The sequence below is a fragment of the Anser brachyrhynchus genome (genome assembly GCF_964034855.1).
Source record: "Anser brachyrhynchus genome assembly, chromosome: 2".
Taxonomy (NCBI): domain Eukaryota; kingdom Metazoa; phylum Chordata; class Aves; order Anseriformes; family Anatidae; genus Anser; species Anser brachyrhynchus.
The window spans coordinates 42,059,631-42,068,537 of record NC_137695.1 but is presented as its reverse complement, the minus strand read 5'-3'; positions in this window follow the sequence as shown (position 1 = coordinate 42,068,537).

Genomic DNA, 8,907 nt, shown 5'->3' with positions numbered 1-8,907 from the left:
TCACAGTGGCATTAGGATACAGCTAAAGATCCCCAGTAAGGCTGGGTCAGCCACCCAACCCTGTCACCTGCACCTTGGGGTCAGTTTTCATTTCATACTCAATTTAATGTGACTCGTGGCTGATCTGCATGTAGCTAAAGCTTGCTGTGCAGCTTTTAGAGCAAAGTCTCAGGCTTTTGGCTAAGCTTATCCAACAGCAAGAGGAATGTTTCTGCCCTGCTCCCTTGGCTGTGCAGACCCAGTCCCTCCCCTTTTCTGCACAGGATGACTAACTCTTGGGCAGGATGGCAGTAAGCACTGGATTTAGGGTGCAATTCAGGAACCACAGCAGAATTTAAGACTCACAGTAACATCAGAGAGCATTTTAGAAGAGGAACAAACAAACAAACAAAACCACTTGGAGTTTATCTGTTATGAGAATGCACGTGGGCAGAGTGTAACATCTCATGCTGGGAAATATGCTCCAACAAGTTAGAGCCAGGTACTGGGAGGGTGGAAGGAGAGGGCTGTGTTTGGGCACGGCCAGCATCACCCCACCACACCGTGAGCAAGCTGGAAATGGGCCCTCCATCACAGCTGCTCCGGTGACACTGTCCCATCCCCACTGACCCATCCTGCTGCCTGTCCTGGAAAGTCTTTGAAAGCAAAAGTAGCCAAGAAGGGGGTGTCTGCAAGCATCCTAACATCAGGGTGTCTGGCTCTCACAGCATCATAGACACAGACACATTACCCATTGCTGGTGCTTGCCTGAGCACTTCCATAGGAGTCCATAGTGTGTGCATAATTAAACCTTTATTTGTCTCCATGAATAATGGAAAAAGTCTTTACCGTTATCAGCTGGTCACCTGCCAAATGTAGCTGTGTGTGCGGTGAATGGTGCAGAAGTAGTAATTAATAGTAAAGGCACAGAAGAAAGGACTACTTAAAACTTGTGAAAAATGGGGCTGATTGTTTTAGGAAAGGTGGCCATGAAGTTTTTCCGAAGTATTGTCCCAAGTAATGTAAACACTTCAGACAGAAGGTCTTAGAAACCCTCCTGTTTTTCAAATTGATAAAGCATTTTACTACAGGCAAACAGAAAATCAAGCCTTGCAGGCTGAGTACATCTGACATGGAGGTTTGTAATGAAGACAGTGGATTCCTAACCTCTATGCCAGATTGCTTCAGGCACCTTTGGGAGAGATGGCACTGATGTATAAATAGTCGGTAAAGAGGGTGTGAAGAGTGGTAGTCTGCAGTTCGTGGTTATCACGTTATGTGCGTTGCTGGCTGCTGTCCTTTTCAGGGATGTGATGGTATTAATGTAGCTGGTCTCTTAGGCTGGGCACTCAGAACTGTAATGCTGGAGAGATTTTTCTGTTTGGATTGTGTTGCATTTGTACTGATATTCGTCGTTATAGCAAAAGAAAAGAAATTGCTGGCAAGAAAATGATTTGAAAGAAGGCTCCAAATGGGTTTCTGAGAAGGAGTCTGTGCTAAAAACAAAAACCTATTTATGTACGTACATAGTGTGAGGATTATCACCCCGGGAACGTATTATATAAAGCAGTTAAACGTGTGTAACACACTGCTCCACACTTCTACATGCCGCTGTGGGAATTAGCTTCTTTTCCCCTGTAAACTCCTCACTGTGCTGGAGAGAGAGGATCTGGAAGGCAGCTCCAGGCACTAAAAGAGTTGCACAACAGCCATCACCTCCATCCTGCTGGGCTGCAGAGACTTTCTATTTTCAGCTTTTCACTCCTGTAAAGAAACACATTTCAGCCCAGAGAAGATTGACTTGCCGTAGACAATCACTGCATCACCTGGACGTAGCTGTGTTCCTATTTATTCTACCCTGTCTTAGGGGGTATATCCCTTGCTGGTGAAGAGCAGGGTGAGTCTGTCACTAATTTTGCTTACTAAAATCATGTACTGGTCTCCTACTATAGAAACAAACAAACAAACAAACAGTCATATGGAAAACAAAACAAACAAACAAAAAAGCGTAATTTATGTATGTCTTGTCAGGTCATACTAACTATAGGCTGCTGCCTTCTGCTCAGACTCAGAAAAAATAATGTGCATAAATACTCAAGTGAAACATACATGCAGCATCTTGTATGCTTCTGTGCTTAAAAGGCTGTTTTTTTAAAAACTGAAGGAAGCATACGTTCTGAGTGTGAATAAGGAGCAGAGCAATACAATGTAATTCTAGCTAAGAATCCAACTAAGAAGCCCCAGTCAAGGCATTACCTGAATGAAACACCTCATACAATATGCTTGAGAAAACTTTCAGCACCTGTAGCTGCAGATCTGTGCCTGCCAAGTTTGCCTTTGTTTGAAGAGTAATTGAATTGCTCCCACCTTCCTGGAAATAGATTTACAGGGCCAATAAATTACAGGGACCAGCAGGTAATTAGAGAGCTAAATGCTGTCGTTTGCAATTGTATTTATTTAACCTACAATCTCGTGCTTACAGCCGACTGGGCATCAGAAAGGAGGAAGTGGAATCACAGGCTGTTTAAAAACATTGGGTCCGTGGTGCCTAACTAGATCTGAATTGATGTAATGTATTTTCCCTTACATTTCTTACTGTTGTGCTTTGTATCAGCTCCCATTCTCAACTGGAAGTGTCTGAATCACTCTTCACCGTCTGCTACTAGGTGGACTGTCCCATTCTCCAGTCAAAACACCCATTTTTGCTCCCTGTGATTAAAAAAATTACTCAGCCCATAATATTCTGCCCTAGAAAGTGAGCTTGGTTAGGAAGCCACGGGTCCTGAAGCTTGGATACTTCATGTACGAATACATTTGTAGTAAAGGTTGGACACTTGCACCAACTACTTTTCTAGCCTGGGGTGCTGGGTAGCTACTACGTGTGATAGCTAAAGAGCAATCTTATTTTAAAAAAAAATGTTACATTGCTTTTAGCTTATCTACATTTTGTTGGGTGTAATGTTACTGGCATTTCATGACATCAGGGTTACCTTTATTCTGACTACAGTACAGAAATACCCATCAGCTACAACATGATTTAAGCTCTTTGTGATGGATATGCTTAAGGCAGCCCTTTAGAAAAAGCAGATTTAACTTCAGTCAAAAGAGTAAACTTTTTCCAGGTCTTTGGTCTAGAATTGCTCACTCTCTCCATTTCTTTCTTCCCCTTCCCAGTCACTTAGCTCAGTCAGAAAAGCTACTTTACATATGAGATAATCAAAAGCATTTTATGGCATATTTTAGTGAGTCCTTCTTTGTTGACCTGAAAGAAAGCAACATAATAGGTAGAGCACTTCTTCTGCTGTAAACTAGGTGACAAAAAAATAGTTTTTCCTTTGTGAAACTCAGTGTTTCTTAGAGTCACCTAAAAGATAGAAGAATAAAAAAATAATAATTATTAAAAAAAAAAAAAAAGGAAAACAGCCAAAATGTGAGTTTCTGTCTCTTTTCTGTGTCTCTAGGGGGAAATAAATAAATAAATAAATAAAATTTTGACTAAAACATAATATTTGGTTCAGTAAAAAATGTGGATGTTGGATCAGTTATCAACACACTTTGATTCAAACCAACACTTTGAACTGCATCTAGAAGACAGGTGAAGACCTGCTAAATCTGATGAACTGAACATTTCTGTGCTCTAACTTCTAAACCGAACTTCTTTTTATCTGTACACCAGTGACAGCTTAATCAAGCAAAAAACTGCAAAGGATTCAGAAAAGGCTCACTCTAGAGGACTTGCAGCCTGTTTTTTCTTGCTTCACAGATTACAGGTCATCTGAGAACCAAGGAGGTCTGTGGAGATGAAGCAGAGAAAGTTGGTAATAATGTGTCACCAAGCATGAAAGAACAGCAGTTTGTTTTGCTGCCATAGAGAATCCAACACAGAGTACAGAAGCATTTCCTCCTCTGGAATTCACCAAGGCTTTCAAAAAGAAAAAAAAAGAAAGGAAAAGAATATCAGAGGAAACTACTGAACTAGATAAAACATGTAGCAGTCAACAAACCATGGCTTAGGCTGAGATGGCAGAAGATGTAAGATGCTGACATGGTTTCATTTAGTATGAAACAGATTTAAAATAAGCATTTGCCTAGAGTGAAGTTTGAAAGTGAGGCTGAGGAAGAGCACCTCAAATTAGCTGAAGACGGGACTAGGAGATTTGCACACTGCCAGAGTCAGGTCAGGTAGCTGAAACTGGAATGAAATGCTAGGAAATGTTGACTGATGCAGTAGTAGAGACTCAAGCCCGTGTAAGACTTTATGTTAGGTATTTTAGGAGACTTTATCCAAAGGGAACACATTATCTTGACAAAGAGAATTGGGAAACACAATCTAGATTTCCAGAAGACATAATGCACAGAGGGTAGTTGTAGAGAGAAAAGACAGCAAAATATTAGGCAATGTAAACAAAAAACAACAATTATAAATCAAGGGAAATGCATGTGTCTCTTGCTGTGACTGAGGGCTGGTCACTCTCTGAGTGATATATCCTAAAATATATGTATGCTAAATGCAGAAGGTATTCTGTACAGATGGAAACAGAAGAGCAGTGTGAAGTAAGGAAAATGGTTTTCTAAGGAAGAATTCTGTGAGGTAAATTAGTGCTTAGAAAACACTATTTATTGATATTAGACTAGTTCAGTCAAGTCTTTTCAAAAAGAGACAATTTAGAATAGAGATACTTATTACTCTGTAAGGGTAGTTAATGTCAAGGAGACCATTTCTTTATCTAAGAAAGGTTTATTTTGGTGTAGAGTTTAACCTCAGGAAAACCACACTCGTGGCTGGAAATAGAAAAGAGAAAGGTTTAGGTTAGACATCAAGAGGAGTACCGAGCCTGGTGCCAAACAGTTCCTTGCAAAATGTGGAAATATGTTACAAATAATTCAAAGGCTAGAACACCTTGAGAGGTAATACCACTGAATATATCTGCCTGAGTCTTGTCCCAGTATGGAGACAGAAAACACCAGGTGGTTCTTCCCATCCCTCAGCCTGCAGTCTGGTACCAGCAAACACAGGTAAGAGGGAAGTAGCCACTTCCTGCTATACTGGGTGTCAGGTTAACCGGGATGAACTTACATTCATGAAGATCTCACATTAACATCAGTGGGGGTCTTTTCATTGGTGTTAGGAAGAGTGACAGCTCACTTCACTTTTCAGCCTTAAGAAGCTGCTGCCCAGATACTAAATTGCAATATGGCAGCTTTATAAGGAAAATAACTAGATCTTAGTTTTAGGTTATTTTATATTGACTGACTAACATAGGGAATATATTGACAGAAAGGGTAAGAAAATGGCTTGTGAACCCTGAAGGGGTAAGTGAATCGTATTACCCCACTTTATGAGTTGGCAATGGTTTATTCTTTGACAAGGAACATTCATTCATTTTTTTTCTTGTATGTTTTTCTTGTTGAGTGAGTAGGCAGGCTGTGATAAGAGGTAACTGATTTGACATTATGTGTATTTCTGACCTACAAAGCTTGATATAGACCAAAAAGAGTGGGCAGAGGAGAGAGAGAGAGTTGGCTTAACAGTTGAGTGTAGACCTAAGTGCCAAGAAATCCCCAGTTCTAATTGTACTTCTCCTACCACCTTATTGGGGGCCATGGGAGCTGTGAAAATTTAGCAAGTGTTTTGAGGTGGAGGAGAGCTATGTGTTACTATTAAGATGGTGTAATGAGGCTTTAATGACGGTGAGATTGAAACTTCTCTGCAGAGATGTTTTAACCATAGTAAAAGTGAATATATAAATACGCTCCTGAAGTTGGAAAGAAAGCTGTTGGTGCTTCTAACATGAAATCTTGAGAATGGGCCATAAAAGTTTCAGTAAGTATCACGCTAGTGACTGTATATCATTTGTATGTGCTAATGTTGCCATCAAAGGTAAATCTACCTTACTACATTTTAATTCATAATTCCTTCTGATTGTAGAGATTCTTTTCCTCTCAGTGCAATTCATATAAACAAATGATTTCTCAAAAGTGTTAAGCCAACTTTGACATTTTATACTGGATTAATTAAATCACTGTGATCTTTGCAGCCCACTGTTTGGTCTGACTATATTTTAAAGCTTAAAATTCAGAAGTAAATTATTTTAACAAATGTGCATAAAGATTCCGAAATGAATCCCTTGTGTTGAGACTCCATTGTCTGTTATCTCTGTTTTGAAGTAAAACAGATGGTTCATATTGCAAATGATGCATAAATAGGACTTCCCCAATGTGATGCAAATGGATCGTTGGAACTGGAATTGTGCAGATGAAAAGAGGATGCTGTTGGTAGGAACTTCCTGGACAAAGATCAGTAATGAATATGTTCTTTGATTATGTCTCACCATCTTTTGAAAACTAAAGCTTGTTCAAAAAAATCAACCAGACAGAAGGATCGCCGTTCAGTGACTGTTTCAAAGAGATTAAAACAGCTCCATAAGTCAGCTCCTGCTCCTGCTGTTGATCCCGGTTCTCACCTTTGGCAAGTGTGTTCACTTAGTGTCTCTGGGCCACAAGCTGTAACATCAGGGTCATAGCCTACTGTTGTTTATCATCTGTCCCACATATTCAAGCCATGCATGTTTGGGGCAGACGTTTATTTCCAGCAGCTGGCACAACCATAGCACATTTCTGTAATACAGAAATCAGTAACATCTGTGGAGCAATAGTGTGATGGGAGCAGTATCTCCCTGAGCAAAAATTACTTTTCACATGCACAGAATTGTATGGGATAGACCTATGTGCTCTTATAACAAAAAAATTTGACTGTTTCACTTGAACAGACTTTCTCACCGGCAATGTATTTGCTTGAAATAACTCATTAGAAATATAAGTAAGTGAGAAAGAGGCCTAAATTCCTCTTCATGTGCCTCATTTAGAAAAAAGACTTGAATTTTCAGTCTATTCCTACAACTGTGAATATCTGTGTTTCAGTGATTAAAATGAAATATGTTCTTAGGCTGGAAGTATGCTGACCAGCTTTGAATATGCTTTTCAGAGACTGATTCTTCACAGTTGTTCTTTCTTCAGAATAGGAAAGTTCAGATTTATCTCAAGAAACCAGTATTCTAAAGAAAGAGATTTTGTCCTACTCATCATGGCATCAAAAGTGCACAATAGCCTTCTTTCAAAATGGAATACCCAAGTCAGTGTGTACCCAAGTCAGTCAAGTACCCAAGCCAGCTTTTTTCTTCCCCTTTTTTTTCTTTTCATTGAGCATGATGTTTGCTTTGCAAAATAATTGCATGAGTCTTTTATTATTATTATTATTAATTATTATTTTAAAATATTTTTAATATTTGGGTCTGGTTGCTTTCAGGTTTTGCTAATTTATGAAAAGTCTGGGAGAGCTATCTGCAACAAGTTCACCTGCACAATGGGTAAAACATGGTAATGAGAAAAAAGATACCTAGGCATTTGCTTGTCCTTCTAGTTGCACATCAGATGATTTTGCAGATTCTGATCACAAGCATTCATTTTCCTTTATTTATTGCACACATCCCATATGTACCCCAAATGGCCAAGATTTGTTTCCCATTATTATCATAATTCATCAACAATTCCCTCCTTGAAACCTTTAAACAAATCTCAACTTTCCTTTTCCATGTTCAAAATCACGTCGCCAAAGAACAGCTCCCCCCTCCATTTTCCCAGTTTATAACAGGCTTGCTGAATTTCAGCCTCTTCAGTTCTGTGGCTCTTGATTCAGAGCACGTGTCTGGGGAGGCCCAGCATGTACCTTGCCAGCAAGACAAAACCCTGGAGAAGCAAGGGCATCACCCTCTGGGAAGGACAGAGAGGGCTTGTGCAGGCCTGAGAGAGAACTGTGATAGAGCACGTGAAAGAAGGAAGTTAGAGAAATTTGAAATGGTAAGGAGAACAACCAGCTATTTGAAATGCTGTTACAGGTTGGCCTGGTTCTAGTAACTGAACCTTATACATACTGTTCTATCCACAGGCTCGCTGGGGTAGCCAGTGCTTGTCTCAGTTACTATTTTTCTGGCATTCTGGGCATGCTTGATTATGCATATGTGCTTCAGAGATCACCAAACTGGAAACCACAATGGACGTTTTCCTCCTTCCCGAATAAGCAAGTCTGGTCTTGAAAAGGGCTGTGTGGCTGTCATAGCAAATGATGCAGGCGAACCCTGTAAAATGAAATGTTCAATAACCTGTGCATGGAATCATACCCATTTTCTCAACATCTGGAATTATTCCCCTGACTTTTCAGGGCTCTTTATCCTAAATGCTCCGTGAAGTCTGTGAGCAACTAACAGTTAGTTACTGCTTTTTCTTGGAGTGGGAAGAGAATGTACATTTTTGCATCCGTATGTTTGGCTCCTGGGACTTTTTCTGCTTTTACATTCCCCGGCAATGCCTCGTGCTGAGTCTGTGCCTTTGGCAGCAGCCACTGCACCAAGGGACCATGCAGGCAGAATAAATAACGAGACAGTGCTGAGAGGCTTTCTTTGATACAAATTGCTGTAGGTTGGGAAGAGAGGCCATATTTTCTTAGCACAGAAAAGGCCCCCATGGCTGATACTGTAGGAAACTGATCCATTGTTGTCAGTCCCTGTTCTGGGAAGGGACAGAAGAGCTTTTTCATATTCCTTCGGTTCTGCTGTATAGTCTGTCACAGCAGTCGGCATTAGTAAAACCAGCCCCATTCTCATCTGTTCAAAATATCACTGTTATTTCTGAATGCTGATTACTCAGGCAGGCTACAAGGCAGAGCTATGTGAGTTACAAAAGCTGGGCAACAAATTGTTGTGCTGAAGTGGCAATGACACGGAAAATAGAGGCAGGATACAAGCAATGGGACCTGATGAAGCTGTGGGGGAAAAGGGTCACGGCTGAAAGAGAGCATTTAGCTGAAGAGATCATTTACTCAGCACTTCCTAGATCCCATCTGGAGTACTGTGTCCAGCAAGAAATGCACCG